Source organism: Heloderma suspectum, chromosome 12 (genome assembly GCF_057233095.1).
Source record: "Heloderma suspectum isolate Gila_16-S chromosome 12, 16-S_ref, whole genome shotgun sequence".
In the NCBI taxonomy this organism is placed as follows: domain Eukaryota; kingdom Metazoa; phylum Chordata; class Lepidosauria; order Squamata; family Helodermatidae; genus Heloderma; species Heloderma suspectum.
This window is the reverse complement of record NC_139469.1, coordinates 15,727,614-15,746,193: the sequence shown is the minus strand read 5'-3', so window position 1 is coordinate 15,746,193 and position 18,580 is coordinate 15,727,614. Positions and strand designations below refer to the sequence as shown.

At 51.3% G+C, this 18,580-nt stretch overlaps 1 protein-coding gene and 1 non-coding gene across 7 annotated transcripts in view; one reads left to right on the top strand and one right to left on the bottom strand.

Annotated features, from left to right (window-relative positions):
- The first annotated feature begins 11,151 nt into the window (after window positions 1-11,151).
- Window positions 11,152-18,580, top strand: part of EEF2K (eukaryotic elongation factor 2 kinase) — a 70,858-nt gene continuing 63,429 nt past the window's right edge. For 2 of the 6 annotated variants that reach the window (XM_084818500.1, XM_084818495.1), the window contains exon 1: window positions 17,739-18,083. The gene's annotated coding sequence lies outside the window, so the exon portion shown is untranslated. Of the gene's footprint in view, window positions 11,366-17,732; window positions 18,084-18,580 lie in introns of those variants that run through there. The other 4 variants (XM_084818499.1, XM_084818496.1, XM_084818498.1 and 1 more) reach the window with 4 other exon arrangements.
- Window positions 11,413-11,494, bottom strand: TRNAL-UAG (transfer RNA leucine (anticodon UAG)). Its single transcript has one exon. It is a non-coding gene; the product is annotated as a tRNA-Leu (tRNA).

The window sequence follows — 18,580 nt, the reverse complement described above, 5'->3', positions numbered from 1 at the left end:
TCCCAGAGCTGGGGTGAATGGAAGTTGTAGTCCCAACACATCTGGGGGGGGTACCAGGTGGAGGGAGGCTGGTATATATAGGATTGCTTTAAGCCCAACTACACAATCCTAGGCGTGTCTCCTCAGAAGTAAGTGCTACTGAGTTCAGTGGGGTTTACTCTCAGGTAAGTGGCTTTAGGATCGCAACATCCATGTATTAATTTAAGGCTGTTGGTTTTTTTCCCAACAAGAAGGTGGGGAAAGGATTAGAAGCAATAACTGCAGGGTGCGTAGTTCAGGCGTGATGAAGGAAAATTTTAATTCTCAATTTAATTCAGGTTAAGTCTGTGCATTATGCACTCTTCTCGATCTCTCCTGAACAGCCTTTTCTCAACCTTGGATCCCCAGATATGGCTAGACTACAACTCCATTTATGCCCAGCCATTAGCCATGTTGGTAAGAAATGATGGGAGATGTAGTTCAACCACATCCAATGTCGCAAAAGGTTGCTAACCCTGAAGAACGTAAGAAGAGGAGTGATGGATCAGACCAAAGCTCTACCTAGTCCTGCCTTCTGTTCTCAACAGTGGCCAACCAGATGTTTATGGGAAGGTCACGAATAGGACACAAGTACTCCTGATTATGTGCCTTTTCTAATAATACTCTCAAACGTCCTCCTCCTTGTACAAAATTATGCATGGTGTGCAGAAGTGGATAGGGAGTCATTTTTCTCCCTCTCTCATAATACTAGAACCCAAGGGGGTCATTCCTTGAAGCTGAATGGTGGGAGATTCAGGACAGATCAAAAGAGGGACTTCTTCACACAATGCATAATCAAACTATGACATTTGCTACCATGAGACTCAGTGATGGCCACCAATTTGGGTGTTTTTAAAAGGGGGTTGGACAAATTCCTGGAGGAGAAGGCTATCAGTGGTTACTAGACCTGATGGCTACATGCTACCTCCAGCATCAAGGACAGTATGCCTACATACACCAGTTGCTGGGGAACATGGGCAGGAGGGTGCTGTTGCACTTCTGTTCTGCTTGTGGTTTCCTGGTCGACAGCTGGTTGGCCACTGTGTGAACAGAATGCTGGTCTAGATGGACCCTTGGTCTGCTCCAGCATAGCTCTTCTGATGCTCTTATGTCCTATGTTCTGTTGCTCCCAGCATTCTCCCCTGACCCCAGGCCCGTAGCCAGCCTAAAGGTTTGGGAGGGGGGGTTGCCCAAAAAGTCGGAGGCATTTCATTTGGTCTGCAGGCTTTTTAAAGACAAAATTGTAAACTTTTAAAATTATTTCTTTTAAATAGGGGGGCAGAGAAAATTTAGGGGACATCCCCCAGCCCCTCAATCTGATGGGAGACAGCAAAATCTAGCCCACAGCAGCACAATCCTCTTCTAGGTCCACTAATGTGCAGCCAAGGGCATAAAAAGTTGCGAAGCGAAGGGAGTGAACCAAATTTGGGATTAAATTGTCTGGACAGGAGGTTGTTCACATAAGTGGTGGACAGAGCCACTTTTTCAGAGTGTATTGCCTACGACTGCAACAGCCCCAGGCTCCACGCTCGCAAGAGGAGCGGGGAGCGGCCGAAAAGGGGCGTTCCCAGAGGGCGTTCCGGGGCTGGGAGATGGTAGCTGCCTGTACGACACATCCAATATGTCGTACAGCAGCCTCCACCCCCACTCTGCCCTCCCGCAGCTAGTCAGATGCAATCGGCTGTCTAGCCGAAAATGCAGGGCAGGAGAAGCACAGAGGGGAACGGTCCCCTCTATGCTTCTCCTGTCCTGCATTGGACAGGAAGTAGCCTCCGAGTTCGGAGGCAGCCGCCTATCTGAATAGGATTGCGCCCTTAATGTCTGATATTTTCTCTACTTGAGAACTATATATTAAATGGATTTTTGGAACTGGGAATTGGAATAGGAGCTTGCTCCATCCATTCTCTACATCAAACTGGTATTGCAGTATTTCCTGGTTTCCAACTAAAATTTTAAAATGTTCATGTAAGGGGGAGGGGTTAGGTTTATGTTCTCTATCTGTAACATGATTTCTATTCCTAATTTAGCCAGGATTTATAGATCTTTACCTATCAAACTCTCTAAGCCATACTCTGTATTTCCAGGAGGTATGAGATCTCTGCCAGGGGTGGGCGAAAACCTCTATCTGTTGTGGATTTCCGCTCCCAGAAGCCCCTTGCCACAATGGCCAGTGGTGAGGGATCCTGGGAGTCGAAGTCCAAAACATCTGGAGCTCTACTTTCTGCCCACCCCTGACGCATGGTGTTTCTCATAGCTGGCTACCGAACCTGGAGGACATCAGCTTCCAAAAGGCAGTTCCGTGAGAGTGAGTCCCATTGAATTCAACGGGGCTTACTTCTGAGTAGACATGTAAAGGATTGCACTGCAGCAGGTACTTTAAGGGTGCAATCCTACGCATGTTTAGATGGAAGGAAAGTCCTACAGCTCCCAGTAGCTTAGGGCAAAATCCTACGAATGTTTAGAAAGAAAAAAGTCCTACAGCTCCCAGAAGCTTAGGACACAATCCTACGCATGTTTAGACAGAAGAAAAGTCCTACAGCTCCCAGCAGCTTAGGGCACAATCCTACGCATGTTTAGACAGAAGGAACGTCCTACAGCTCCCAGCAGCTTAGGGCACAAACCTACGTATGGTTAGACAGAAGGAAAGTCCTACAGCTCCCAGCAGCTTAGGGCACAATCCTACGGATGTTTAGACAGAAGAAAAGTCCTACAGCTCCCAGCAGCTTAGGGCACAATCCCACGCACGTTTGGACAGAAAAAAGTCCTACAGCTCCAAGCAGCTTAGGGCACAATCCTACGCATGTTTAGAGAGAAAAAAGTCCTACAGCTGCCAGCAGCTTAGGGCACAATCCTACGCATGTTTGGACAGAAGGAATGTCCTACAGCTCCCAGCAGCTTAGGGCACAAACCTACGTATGGTTAGACAGAAGGAAAGTCCTACAGCTCCCAGCAGCTTAGGGCACAATCCTATGGATGTTTAGACAGAAGAAAAGTCCTACAGCTCCCAGCAGTTTAGGGCACAATCCTAAGCGCATACACTAACGCTATTTGCATTGCCCTTATTTTTGCTGTAGTCTACGTAAAGATTTACGTAGACTACAGTGACCAAAAAAGGAACGTGAATGGTGGCTCCCTATGGGGGCCGCCATTAGCGTACGCACTTTTTTTTTTTTTTTTTCAGTCACCCGTGATAGGCTACGTGACGATTAACGTAGCCTATCACGGCTGACTTTGCAGATCTAGCCGTGATAGGCTACGTTAATCGTCAGGTAGACTATCACGGGGGCGTTTTTGTTTTTTTTTAAACTTTGGAGTTCGCGGCCGGGCGAGGCGGGAAGCCTCCCCCCCGGCCTGAATTTAGGCTGGCCGAGGCGGAAAGCAGCTCAGGGCACAATCCTACGCATGTTCAGACAGAAGAAAAGTCCTACAGCTCCCAGAGGCTCAGGGCACAATCCTACGCATGTTTAGACAGAAAAAAGTCCTACAACTTCCAGCAGCTTAGGGCACAATCCTACGCATGTTTAGAGAGAAAAAAGTCCTACAGCTGCCAGCAGCTTAGGGCACAATCCTACGCATGTTTGGACAGAAGAAAAGTCCTACACTTCCCAGCAGGTTAGGGCACAATCCTACGCATGTTTAGACAGAAAAAAGTCATACACTTCCCAGCAGCTTAGGGCACAATCCTATGCATGTTTGGACAGAAGAAAAGTCCTACACTTCCCAGCAGGTTAGGGCACAATCCTATGCATGTTTGGACAGAAAAAAGTCCTACACTTCCCAGCAGCTTAGGGCACAATCCTATGCATGTTTGGACAGAAAAAAGTCCTACACTTCCCAGTGTAGGGGGCGTTTTTTGTTTTTTTTTTTAACTTTGGAGTTCGCGGCCGGGCGAGGCGGGAAGCCTCCTCCCCGGCCTGAATTTCGGCCGGGTGAGGCAGGAAGCCTCCCCCCGGGCCTGAATTTCGGCTGGGCGAGGCGGAAAGCAGCTCATGGCACAATCCTACGCATGTTGAAATAGAAGAAAAGTCCTACAGCTCCCAGTAGCTCAGGGCACAATCCTACGCATGTCCAGACCGAAGAAAAGTCCTACAGCTCCCAGCAGCTCAGGGCACAATCCTACACCTGTTTGGAAAGAAAAAAGTCCTACAGCTCCCAGCAGCTCAGGGCACAATCCTACGCATGTTTGGACAGAAGAAAAGTCCTACAGCTCCCAGCAGCTCAGGGCACAATCCTACACATGTCTGGACAGAAGAAAAGTCCTACAGCTCCCAGTAGCACAGGGCACAATCCTACGCATGTCTGGACAGAAGAAAAGTCCTACAGCTCCCAGTAGCACAGGGCACAATCCTACGCATGTTTGGACAGAAGAAAAGTCCTACAGCTCCCAGCAGCTCAGGGCACAATCCTATGCATGTTTGGACAGAAGAAAAGTCCTACAGCTCCCAGCAGCTCAGGGCACAATCCTACGCATGTTGAAATAGAAGAAATGTCCTACAGCTCCCAGTAGCTCAGGGCACAATCCTACGCATGTTCAGACAGAAGCAAAGTCCTACAGCTCCCAGCAGCTTAGGGCACAATCCTACGCACATTTGGACAGAAAAAAGTCCTACAGCTCCCAGCAGCTTGGGGCGCAGTCCTAAGCACGTTTAGACAGAACAAAAGTCCTACAGCACCAGCAGCTTAGGGCACAATCCTACGCATGTTTAGACAGAAAAAAGTCCTACAACTCCCAGCAGCTTAGGGCACAATCCTACGCATGTTTGGACAGAAAAATGTCCTACAGCTCCCAGCAGCTTAGGGCACAATCCTACGCACGTTTGGACAGAAAAAAGTCCTAAAGCTCCCAGCAGCTTAGGGCACAATCCTACGCATGTTTGGACAGAAGAAAAGTCCTACAGCAGTCCTAAAGCAGCCGCCATTCCAAGAAAACAAACAAACAAAAAAACGCACCCATGATAGGCTACGTGACGATTAACGTAGCCTATCATGGCTAGATTTGCAAAGTCAGCCGTGATAGGCTACGTAAATCTTCACGTAGCCTATCACGGGTGACTTAAAAAAAAAAAAAAAAGCTCATACACTAACGCTATTTGCATTGCCCTTATTTTTGCTGTAGTCTACGTAAAGATTTACGTAGACTACAGTGACCAAAAAAGGAACGTGAATGGCGGCTCCCTATGGGGGCCGCCATTAGCGTACGCACTTTTTTTTTTTTTTCAGTCACCCGTGATAGGCTACATGATGATTAACGTAGCCTATCACGGCTGACTTTGCAGATCTAGCCGTGATAGGCTACGTTAATCGTCAGGTAGACTATCACGGGGGCGTTTTTGTTTTTTTTTAAACTTTGGAGTTCGCGGCCGGGCGAGGCGGGAAGCCTCCCCCCCGGCCTGAATTTAGGCTGGCCGAGGCGGAAAGCAGCTCAGGGCACAATCCTACGCATGTTCAGACAGAAGAAAAGTCCTACAGCTCCCAGAGGCTCAGGGCACAATCCTACGCATGTTTAGACAGAAGAAAAGTCCTACACTTCCCAGCAGGTTAGGGCACAATCCTACGCATGTTTAGACAGAAAAAAGTCATACACTTCCCAGCAGCTTAGGGCACAATCCTATGCATGTTTGGACAGAAGAAAAGTCCTACACTTCCCAGCAGGTTAGGGCACAATCCTATGCATGTTTGGACAGAAAAAAGTCCTACGCTTCCCAGTGTAGGGGGCGTTTTTTTTTTTTTTTTTTAACTTTGGAGTTCGCGGCTGGGCGAGGCGGGAAGCCTCCTCCCCGGCCTGAATTTCGGCCGGGTGAGGCAGGAAGCCTCCCCCCGGGCCTGAATTTCGGCTGGGCGAGGCGGAAAGCAGCTCATGGCACAATCCTACGCATGTTGAAATAGAAGAAAAGTCCTACAGCTCCCAGCAGCTCAGGGCACAATCCTACACATGTCTGGACAGAAGAAAAGTCCTACAGCTCCCAGTAGCACAGGGCACAATCCTACGCATGTCTGGACAGAAGAAACGTCCTACAGCTCCCAGTAGCACAGGGCACAATCCTACGCATGTTTGGACAGAAGAAAAGTCCTACAGCTCCCAGCAGCTCAGGGCACAATCCTACGCATGTTTGGACAGAAGAAAAGTCCTACAGCTCCCAGCAGCTCAGGGCACAATCCTACGCATGTTGAAATAGAAGAAATGTCCTACAGCTCCCAGTAGCTCAGGGCACAATCCTACGCATGTTCAGACAGAAGAAAAGTCCTACAGCTCCCAGCAGCTTAGGGCACAATCCTACGCACATTTGGACAGAAAAAAGTCCTACAGCTCCCAGCAGCTTGAGGCGCAGTCCTAAGCACGTTTAGACAGAACAAAAGTCCTACAGCACCAGCAGCTTAGGGCACAATCCTACGCATGTTTAGACAGAAAAAAGTCCTAAAGCTCCCAGCAGCTTAGGGCACAATCCTACGCATGTTTGGACAGAAGAAAAGTCCTACAGCAGTCCTAAAGCAGCCGCCATTCCAAGAAAACAAACAAACAAAAAAACGCACCCATGATAGGCTACGTGACGATTAACGTAGCCTATCATGGCTAGATTTGCAAAGTCAGCCGTGATAGGGTACGTAAATCTTCACGTAGCCTATCACGGGTGACTTAAAAAAAAAAAAAAAGTGCATACACTAACGCTATTTGCATTGCCCTTATTTTTGCTGTAGTCTACGTAAAGATTTACGTAGACTACAGTGACCAAAAAAGGAACGTGAATGGCCGCTCCCTATGGGGGCCGCCATTAGTGTACGCACTTTTTTTTTTTTTTTCAGTCACCCGTGATAGGCTACGTGACGATTAACGTAGCCTATCACGGCTGACTTTGCAGATCTAGCCGTGATAGGCTACGTTAATCGTCAGGTAGACTATCACGGGGGCGTTTTTGTTTTTTTTTAAACTTTGGAGTTCGCGGCCGGGCGAGGCGGGAAGCCTCCCCCCCAGCCTGAATTTAGGCTGGCCGAGGCGGAAAGCAGCTCAGGGCACAATCCTACGCATGTTCAGACAGAAGAAAAGTCCTACAGCTCCCAGAGGCTCAGGGCACAATCCTACGCACGTTTGGACAGAAGAAAGTCCTACAGCTCCCAGCAGCTCAGGGCACAATCCTACACATGTCTGGACAGAAGAAAGTCCTACAGCTCCCAGCAGCTCAGGGCACAATCCTACACACGTCTGGACAGAAGAAAGTCCTACAGCTCCCAGCAGCTCAGGGCACAATCCTACACATGTCTGGACAGAAGAAAGTCCTACAGCTCCCAGCAGCTCAGGGCACAATCCTCCGCATGTCTGGACAGAAGAAAGTCCTACAGCTCCCAGCAGCTCAGGGCACAATCCTACACACGTTTGGACAGAAGAAAGTCCTACAGCTCCCAGCAGCTCAGGGCACAATCCTACGCACGTTTGGACAGAAGAAAGTCCTACAGCTCCCAGCAGCTCAGGGCACAATCCTACGCACGTTTGGACAGAAGAAAGTCCTACAGCTCCCAGCAGCTCAGGGCACAATCCTACGCACGTTTGGACAGAAGAAAGTCCTACAGCTCCCAGCAGCTCAGGGCACAATCCTACGCATGTCTGGACAGAAGAAAGTCCTACAGCTCCCAGCAGCTCAGGGCACAATCCTACGCATGTCTGGACAGAAGAAAGTCCTACAGCTCCCAGCAGCTCAGGGCACAATCCTACGCACGTTTGGACAGAAGAAAGTCCTACAGCTCCCAGCAGCTCAGGGCACAATCCTACGCATGTCTGGACAGAAGAAAGTCCTACAGCTCCCAGCAGCTCAGGGCACAATCCTACGCATGTCTGGACAGAAGAAAGTCCTACAGCTCCCAGCAGCTCAGGGCAGAATCCTACGCATGTCTGGACAGAAGAAAGTCCTACAGCTCCCAGCAGCTCAGGGCACAATCCTACGCACGTTTGGACAGAAGAAAGTCCTACAGCTCCCAGCAGCTCAGGGCACAATCCTACGCACGTTTGGACAGAAGAAAGTCCTACAGCTCCCAGCAGCACAGGGCACAATCCTACGCACGTCTGGACAGAAGAAAGTCCTACAGCTCCCAGCAGCTCAGGGCACAATCCTACGCATGTCTGGACAGAAGAAAGTCCTACAGCTCCCAGCAGCTCAGGGCACAATCCTACGCATGTCTGGACAGAAGAAAGTCCTACAGCTCCCAGCAGCTCAGGGCACAATCCTACGCATGTCTGGACAGAAGAAAGTCCTACAGCTCCCAGCAGCTCAGGGCACAATCCTACGCATGTCTGGACAGAAGAAAGTCCTACAGCTCCCAGCAGCTCAGGGCACAATCCTACGCATGTCTGGACAGAAGAAAGTCCTACAGCTCCCAGCAGCTCAGGGCACAATCCTACGCACGTTTGGACAGAAGAAAGTCCTACAGCTCCCAGCAGCTCAGGGCACAATCCTACACATGTCTGGACAGAAGAAAGTCCTACAGCTCCCAGCAGCTCAGGGCACAATCCTACACATGTCTGGACAGAAGAAAGTCCTACAGCTCCCAGCAGCTCAGGGCACAATCCTACACATGTCTGGACAGAAGAAAGTCCTACAGCTCCCAGCAGCTCAGGGCAGAATCCTACACATGTCTGGACAGAAGAAAGTCCTACAGCTCCCAGCAGCTCAGGGCACAATCCTACGCATGTCTGGACAGAAGAAAGTCCTACAGCTCCCAGCAGCTCAGGGCACAATCCTACGCACGTCTGGACAGAAGAAAGTCCTACAGCTCCCAGCAGCTCAGGGCACAATCCTACGCATGTTTGGACAGAAGAAAGTCCTACAGCTCCCAGCAGCTCAGGGCACAATCCTACGCATGTCTGGACAGAAGAAAGTCCTACAGCTCCCAGCAGCTCAGGGCACAATCCTACGCATGTCTGGACAGAAGAAAGTCCTACAGCTCCCAGCAGCTCAGGGCACAATCCTACGCACGTTTGGACAGAAGAAAGTCCTACAGCTCCCAGCAGCTCAGGGCAGAATCCTACGCACATTTGGACAGAAGAAAGTCCTACAGCTCCCAGCAGCTCAGGGCACAATCCTACGCACGTTTGGACAGAAGAAAGTCCTACAGCTCCCAGCAGCTCAGGGCACAATCCTACGCACGTTTGGACAGAAGAAAGTCCTACAGCTCCCAGCAGCTCAGGGCACAATCCTACGCACGTTTGGACAGAAGAAAGTCCTACAGCTCCCAGCAGCTCAGGGCACAATCCTACGCACGTTTGGACAGAAGAAAGTCCTACAGCTCCCAGCAGCTCAGGGCACAATCCTACGCACGTTTGGACAGAAGAAAGTCCTACAGCTCCCAGCAGCTCAGGGCACAATCCTACGCACGTTTGGACAGAAGAAAAGTCCTACAGCTCCCAGCAGCTCAGGGCACAATCCTACGCACGTTTGGACAGAAGAAAGTCCTACAGCTCCCAGCAGCTCAGGGCAGAATCCTACACATGTCTGGACAGAAGAAAGTCCTACAGCTCCCAGCAGCTCAGGGCACAATCCTACGCACGTTTGGACAGAAGAAAAGTCCTACAGCTCCCAGCAGCTTAGGGCACAATCCTACGCACGTTTGGACAGAAAAAGGTCCTACAGCTCCCAGCAGCTTAGGGCACAATCCTACGCACGTTTGGACAGAAAAAGGTCCTACAGCTCCCAGCAGCTTAGGGCACAATCCTACGCACGTTTGGACAGAAGAAAGTCCTACAGCTCCCAGCAGCTCAGGGCACAATCCTACGCACGTTTGGACAGAAGAAAGTCCTACAGCTCCTAGCAGCTCAGGGCACAATCCTACGCACGTTTGGACAGAAGAAAGTCCTACAGCTCCCAGCAGCTCAGGGCACAATCCTACGCACGTTTGGACAGAAGAAAGTCCTACAGCTCCCAGCAGCTCAGGGCACAATCCTACGCACGTTTGGACAGAAGAAAGTCCTACAGCTCCCAGCAGCTCAGGGCACAATCCTACGCATGTTTGGACAGAAGAAAGTCCTACAGCTCCCAGCAGTTCAGGGCACAATCCTACGCATGTCTGGACAGAAGAAAAGTCCTACAGCTCCCAGCAGCTCAGGGCACAATCCTACGCATGTTGAAATAGAAGAAAAGTCCTACAGCTCCCAGCAGCTCAGGGCACAATCCTACGCATGTTGAAATAGAAGAAAAGTCCTACAGCTCCCAGCAGCTCAGGGCACAAACCTACGCAAGTTTGGACAGAAGAAAGTCCTACAGCTCCCAGCAGCTCAGGGCACAATCCTACGCATGTTGAAATAGAAGAAAAGTCCTACAGCTCCCAGCAGCTCAGGGCACAATCCTACGCATGTTGAAATAGAAGAAAAGTCCTACAGCTCCCAGCAGCTCAGGGCACAATCCTATGCATGTTGAAATAGAAGAAAAGTCCTACAGCTCCCAGCAGCTCAGGGCACAATCCTATGCATGTTGAAATAGAAGAAAAGTCCTACAGCTCCCAGCAGCTCAGGGCACAATCCTACGCATGTTGAAATAGAAGAAAAGTCCTACAGCTCCCAGCAGCTCAGGGCACAATCCTATGCATGTTGAAATAGAAGAAAAGTCCTACAGCTCCCAGCAGCTCAGGGCACAAACCTACGCAAGTTTGGACAGAAGAAAGTCCTACAGCTCCCAGCAGCTCAGGGCACAATCCTACGCATGTCTGGACAGAAGAAAAGTCCTACAGCTCCCAGCAGCTCAGGGCACAATCCTACGCATGTTGAAATAGAAGAAAAGTCCTACAGCTCCCAGCAGCTCAGGGCACAATCCTACGCATGTTGAAATAGAAGAAAAGTCCTACAGCTCCCAGCAGCTCAGGGCACAATCCTACGCATGTTGAAATAGAAGAAAAGTCCTACAGCTCCCAGCAGCTCAGGGCACAATCCTACGCATGTCTGGACAGAAGAAAAGTCCTACAGCTCCCAGCAGCTCAGGGCACAAACCTACGCATGGTGGGAGCTGTCGGGCTTTTTTCTGTCCAAACATGCGTCGGATTGTGCGCTGTGGTGCTTGATCTTGCCCATGTTTGTGTCTTGGCTCCCCCAGCTCCAAATCCCAAGCGGACTGATCCACAGAAAGCTCCCCCCCCCCCCCGCGTCTGTTCCGGAATAAGGGGCGCGAGCCGCGGACTCTGCAGCGGTTGCAGCCTGGCCGCCCGCGGTGCGAGGTCTTGCAGTCCTTCTCGGCACGGCGGCCGTCACGTGCTCTTTGTATGTCCTGATCTCATCGAGGTCCTGATCTCCCGTCCTCCGTAGGGACAGAAGCCGGGATTATAAGAGCACCGCTTGCATTTAACGGCAGGCCGCCTTCCCGCCCGCAAAAGGGTAAGCAACGACTTTCGGGGGGGGGGGGGGGGAAGAAAAATACAACTTGGCAGCGGTGGGATTCGAACCCACGCCATCGAAATGACTGGAGCCTAAATCCAGCGCCTTAGACCACTCGGCCACGCTACCGTTCGGGTACAGAGGGACTCTGCAGCGCATATAAAGGACGCCGACACGTTTGCGGCATTTTTTTGCACGGCCGGGCGCCTCGCCGCAAAGATGCACAGAAGTCGGCTTTGCATTGCAACGTTATTTTTTTTGCCAGGCTGCTTCTGCCCCCGCCCCACCCCCGCAAGTCCCTAAAATGGTTTCCCCCTGAGCAAAAGGGAAATTATATCTATGCCAACTGGTAGAGATGTATGCAGATTAAGGATTTGTTTTAATGGGAGCTGTCAAAAGAATGTGTCCCCCCCCCCCCACACACACACACGCGGTAATCTCAGATGTCTTGCATTAATTACGCCGCAATAAGCAAAAACACACGAAAACGGCTCCCTTCATACGTGCATCTCACGGCGCCTCCGACGCTGCAACGTCGCGCTGCTATTGCTGTTGCGCGCTGTAGGCACGAGATGGCGCCGCTGCTCCAGTTTCTTCCTCCCGGAAGGAAGAGTTTTAAACCCCTTAATTCATAGAATAGCAGGGTTGGAAGGGGCCTACAAGGCCATCCAGTCCAACCCCCTGCTCAGTGCAGGAATCCAAGTCAGAGCATCCCTGACAGGCGGCTGTCCAGCCTTGTCTTGAATGCCTCCAGTGTGGGAGAGCCCGCCACCTCCCCAGGGAATCGGTTCCATTGTCGTATGGCTCTAACAGTCGCGACGTTTCTCCTGATGTTCAGCCGGAATCTGGCTTCCTGGAACTTGAGCCCATGATTCCGTGTCCTGCACTCTGGGATGATTGAGAAGAGATCCTGGCCTTCCTCTCTGTGACAGCCTTTCAAGTCCTTGAAGAGCGCTATCCAATCTCCCTTCAGTCCCTGCAATAGCATGGTTGGAAGGGGCCTACAAGGCCATCCAGTCCAACCCCCTGCTCAGTGCAGGAATCCAAGTCAGAGCATCCCTGACAGGCGGCTGTCCAGCCTTGTCTTGAATGCCTCCAGTGTGGGAGAGCCCGCCACCTCCCCAGGGAATCGGTTCCATTGTCGTATGGCTCTAACAGTCGCGACGTTTCTCCTGATGTTCAGCCGGAATCTGGCTTCCTGGAACTTGAGCCCATGATTCCGTGTCCTGCACTCTGGGATGATTGAGAAGAGATCCTGGCCTTCCTCTCTGTGACAGCCTTTCAAGTCCTTGAAGAGCGCTATCCAATCTCCCTTCAGTCCCTGCAATAGCATGGTTGGAAGGGGCCTACAAGGCCATCCAGTCCAACCCCCTGCTCAGTGCAGGAATCCAAGTCAGAGCATCCCTGACAGGCGGCTGTCCAGCCTTGTCTTGAATGCCTCCAGTGTGGGAGAGCCCGCCACCTCCCCAGGGAATCGGTTCCATTGTCGTATGGCTCTAACAGTCGCGACGTTTCTCCTGATGTTCAGCCGGAATCTGGCTTCCTGGAACTTGAGCCCATGATTCCGTGTCCTGCACTCTGGGATGATTGAGAAGAGATCCTGGCCTTCCTCTCTGTGACAGCCTTTCAAGTCCTTGAAGAGCGCTATCCAATCTCCCTTCAGTCCCTGCAATAGCATGGTTGGAAGGGGCCTACAAGGCCATCCAGTCCAACCCCCTGCTCAGTGCAGGAATCCAAGTCAGAGCATCCCTGACAGGCGGCTGTCCAGCCTTGTCTTGAATGCCTCCAGTGTGGGAGAGCCCGCCACCTCCCCAGGGAATCGGTTCCATTGTCGTATGGCTCTAACAGTCCGGACATTTCTCCTGATGTTCAGCCGGAATCTGGCTTCCTGTAACTTGAGCCCATGGTTCCGTGTCCTGCACTCTGGGATGATCGAGAAGAGATCCTGGCCTTCCTCCCTGTGACAACCGTAGTTGAAGAGCGCTATCCTGTCTCCCCTCAGTCTTCTCTTCTCAAGGCTCAACATGCCCAGTTCTTTCAGTCTTTCCTCATACAGCCTTGTTTCCAGTCCCCTGATTATCCTTGTTGCTCTCCTCTGAACCCTCTCCAGTTTGTTTATAGATGGCTTCATCCTATAAGCCTGCCCTATTTAATTCTGGGGTCAACCCCCCACCCCCACAGACACTCTTTCAACTTATTTCCCTAAGGGGACTTGTAGTGCGCAGCTAAAGAGGACGAATTAAAGGGCAATTTCTTCCCTCTACCTCCAAATACGTATGCATTTTCTCCATATAAATTAGTGGGGGTTTAAAACATTATTTGTTTGTTTCTACTGATTAGCGTGAATGGTTAAATATCTTGGGTTGGATCCAGATTTAATCACTGTAGACCAGGGGTCGGCAACCTTTGTGTTCCCCTGGGCACATTTGGACATTCATTCATTCATTCATTCATTTATTACAGTTCTATACCGCCCAATAGCTGAAGCTCTCTGCGCAGTTCACAACAATTAAAACCATAAAATACTGTATAAGATACATTATAAAAATTTGAAGAATAAAACTACATTATAAAATGAAGTAAAAACCAGAATAAAACCAAGCAGCAATGCAGAGATTTAGAATACAATAACAGATTTAAATCAACAGAGCTAAAAGACTAAAATGCCTGGGAAAATAAAAAGATCTTCACCTGGTGCTGGAAAGAGCACAATGTAGGTGCCAGGTGAGCCGCTCTGGGAAGGTCATTCCACAACCAGGTGCCACACCAGAAAAGGCCCTCTTCCTGGTAGCCACCCACCTCACTTCCTAGGGGCTCTTGGAGAAGGACTGCTGAAGATGATCTTAGGGTCATCTAAGGTACATATGAGAGGAGTAGATGATTCTTCAGGTAACCTGGCCCCAAGCCATTTAGGGCTTTGAATGTTAATATCAGCATTTTGAATGGGGACTGGATGTGGAGTGGTAGCCAGTGCAGATGGAAAAGTACTGGCATAATACGATCTTGTTGGCTAGTCCCCATTAACAGTCTCGCTGCTCTGTTTTGGACCACCTGTTTTCAAAGGCAGCCCCATGTATAATGCTGCAATGCATTGCAATAATCCAGACAAAAGGTTATCAGAGCATGGATAACTGTAACTAAGCTATCTCTATCCAGATAAGTGCATAGCTGGCATATCGGCCTAAGCTGAGGAAAGGTGCTCTGTACCACCAAGTCACCACGAGTGACAGTCCTGGATCCAAGAGCATCCCCCAAACTACAAACTTCATCCTTTAGGGGAGTGCAACCCCAAAATTTGAGAAACTGTTCTGGGCTCCACCACAAGATGGCTGCCATGGAAGGCGTGGCTAGTCACAAAGGCTATGAATGTTCAGAAGCATCCATAGGAAGTTAAGATGGAGGCCCACACTTTGCTTTAAGTGATCTTAAGTGCCGGTAAGAAAATGTGTTAATTTTGTTGTTTAAAAAATGTGGGAGGGGTAGGGTTCCCTGGTAGGTGCAGAGAAAGATGTCAGGAGCACATTGGTGACTGTGGGCACCTCGTTGCCTACCCCTACAGTAGACCCACTGAAATCAATGGGGCTTAAGTTAGGGATTGGTTTCAATGGGTCTACTCTAAGACTAAGTTTAGATCCAGCCCCTCATATATATTTAACTATATGTTTAATTTTTTGTTTATTTATTGTTAGCTGCCTTGAACCACATGAAAAAAGGCAGGTAATCAGTATTTCAAACAAACAGCCTTTCGCTTGGGAGACTCGGCAAAGGCTGAGCTTGAGTGACTGGTTGTGCCCGGAGAAAGGGGCAAACAGGCTGCCACGGATGTCTCCAAGGGATAGCAAGGCCACCTCGCAAAATATTTCCTGCTAGCATGGTTGCTCATACCATGCTCTCCACCACGGTATATTTGTACTTGCTGAATCTCCCAAGCAAAAAGGCATTTGTTTGAAATTCTTACTGCCTTCCTTTTTCATATACTTCAAGGCATTTAACACAAAAGTAGCCAAATCAGAACATCAGAAGAGCCCTGCTGGATCAGACCCAGGGTCCATCTAGCCCAGCATTCTGTTAACACAGAGGCCAACCAGCTGCCTGCAGGAAACCCACAAGCAGGACATGAGTGCAACAGCACCCTCCCACCCATGTTCCCCAGCAACTGGTGTAAGAAGGCAGACTGTTTGGCCACTATGTCAACAGAATGCTGGACTAGATGGACCCTTGGTCTCATTCAGCATGGCTCTTCTTATATTCTTATAATATAATGTAAGGTTTATATTATATTATGGGCTGATTATGGTTTATATTGATGTTGCATTTTTTTCTGTGATATGAATTATGGAATATAATATAAGGTTTATATTAGATTATGTGCTGATTATGGTTTATACTGATGTCGCATTTTTTCTGACAGGAACTGTGGATTATAATATAAGGTTTATATTAGATTATGTGCCGATTATGGTTTATACTGATGTCGCATTTTTTCTGTGATAGGAATTGTGGATTGTCATATAAGGTTTATATTAGATTATGTGTTGATGATGGTTTATATTGACGTCGCATTTTTTTTTCCTGTGATACGAATTATAATATAATATGATATAAGGTTTATATTAGATTATGTGCCGATTACGGTTGCTATTGATTGGGGGTTCTCTGCTATGAATTACGGATTATAATATAATATATGGTTTATATGTATATGCTGAGGATGGTTTATACTGATTTTGGGCTTTTTCTGTGATAGGGATTATGGATTTCTGGATGTGTGTGTGTGTGTGTGTAAGTCGTTTCGAGACCACGACTGGAAGCATACATGTGGTGGTGGTGGTGGTGGTGAGGATGCGGATGGTTGCTTTCCCCCTGGCGCATGGAGAGAGGCGACAGCATACATGTGGTGGTGGTGGTGGTGAGGATGCGGATGGTTGCTTTCCCCCTGGCGCATGGAGAGAGGCGACAGCATACATGTGGTGGTGGTGGTGGTGGTGAGGATGCGGATGGTTGCTTTCCCCCTGGCGCATGGAGAGAGGCGACAGCATACATGTGGTGGTGGTGGTGGTGGTGAGGATGCGGATGGTTGCTTTCCCCCTGGCGCATGGAGAGAGGCGACAGCATACATGTGGTGGTGGTGGTGGTGGTGAGGATGCGGATGGTTGCTTTCCCCCTGGCGCATGGAGAGAGGCGACAGCATACATGTGGTGGTGGTGGTGGTGAGGATGTGGATGGTTGCTTTCCCCCTGGCGCATGGAGAGAGGCGACAGCATACATGTGGTGGTGGTGAGGATGCGGATGGTTGCTTTCCCCCTGGCGCATGGGGAGAGGCGACAGCATACATGTGGTGGTGGTGGTGGTGGTGAGGATGCAGATGGTTGCTTTCCCCCTGGCGCATGGAGAGAGGCGACAGCATACATGTGGTGGTGGTGGTGGTGAGGATGCGGATGGTTGCTTTCCCCCTGGCGCATGGAGAGAGGCGACAGCATACATGTGGTGGTGGTGGTGGTGAGGATGTGGATGGTTGCTTTCCCCCTGGCGCTTGGAGAGAGGCGACAGCATACATGTGGTGGTGGTGAGGATGCGGATGGTTGCTTTCCCCCTGGCGCATGGGGAGAGGCGACAGCATACATGTGGTGGTGGTGGTGGTGAGGATGCGGATGGTTGCTTTCCCCCTGGCGCATGGGGAGAGGCGACAGCATACATGTGGTGGTGGTGGTGGTGAGGATGCGGATGGTTGCTTTCCCCCTGGCGCATGGAGAGAGGCGACAGCATACATGTGGTGGTGGTGGTGGTGAGGATGTGGATGGTTGCTTTCCCCCTGGCGCTTGGAGAGAGGCGACAGCATACATGTGGTGGTGGTGAGGATGCGGATGGTTGCTTTCCCCCTGGCGCATGGGGAGAGGCGACAGCATACATGTGGTGGTGGTGGTGGTGGTGAGGATGCGGATGGTTGCTTTCCCCCTGGCGCATGGAGAGAGGCGACAGCATACATGTGGTGGTGGTGGTGGTGAGGATGCGGATGGTTGCTTTCCCCCTGGCGCATGGAGAGAGGCGACAGCATACATGTGGTGGTGGTGGTGGTGAGGATGTGGATGGTTGCTTTCCCCCTGGCGCATGGAGAGAGGCGACAGCATACATGTGGTGGTGGTGGTGGTGAGGATGCGGATGGTTGCTTTCCCCCTGGCGCATGGAGAGAGGCGACAGCATACATGTGGTGGTGGTGGTGGTGAGGATGCGGATGGTTGCTTTCCCCCTGGCGCATGGAGAGAGGCGACAGCATACATGTGGTGGTGGTGGTGGTGAGGATGCGGATGGTTGCTTTCCCCCTGGCGCATGGAGAGAGGCGACAGCCCGGCTGGACCAGCCCCTCGGCCCGCAGCACCGCCCCCCGCTCGTCCTCCTGGGCTGAGAGAGGGCGGCGCAGGCAGACAGTAGCCCGGCAGGGAGGGGGAGCGGAGCGGCTGCCGCTGTCGTCGCTGCGCGCTGCAACGTGCTCGCTGCGCCCCAGTCCCCAGCCCCCGAGGAAGGAGCCGGCGCGCGCTCTTGGCCCTCGCTCGGCTCGCTTGCAGCCCTCGCTGCCCGGCTGGCTCTCCGGGGGCTTTGCGGTGGCTTCCTCCGGCAGGCGGGGGACAGGAGCTGGGGAGGACACGCGTCCAGCCTGCCGCCCGGACGAACCTTCCCCGGCTTGGCAAGGCTCTTGCGGGGTGTGGATCGCCGCAGCAAGGTAGGCCGGGCGGGGCCGTTCTGACCTCCGCGTCGGTGCTTCGCGCGAGGAAACGCAGGCGCTGCTCGTGTGCGCGCGCGCGTGCTGATGTCGCCCCGCGCGCATCGGGGGCTGCGACCCCAGCCAGGAGGGTCCAGCCAGCTGCCTTGGCCGCGCACGGCCCTGGGCGGCCTTCACAAGCGTGGCAGGCAGCGCCAGGGCGGGCTTTCACCGTCTCCCCACCACCCGCTCTAACAGAAGCACACAGATGGACAGGCCTCTCCTTTGCATCCTCCGCCTCCAAATCTCCCCACCAGCGCTCCTCGCCCGTTTTGCTGACACGTCTGAATTCGAGCTCTTTCCGGGAAACTTTTCCGCCGTTGCTGCTGACCTCCGCGTTGGCGGCTGGGCTGTAGGTCAGCGGGTTGCAGAAAGAGAAAGCAGGCGAGACAGATTCCGCCCTTTTGGCAAAGGAGCATTGCCAAAACAGAACGAGGCCACGCTGTGTGGCAGTTAGT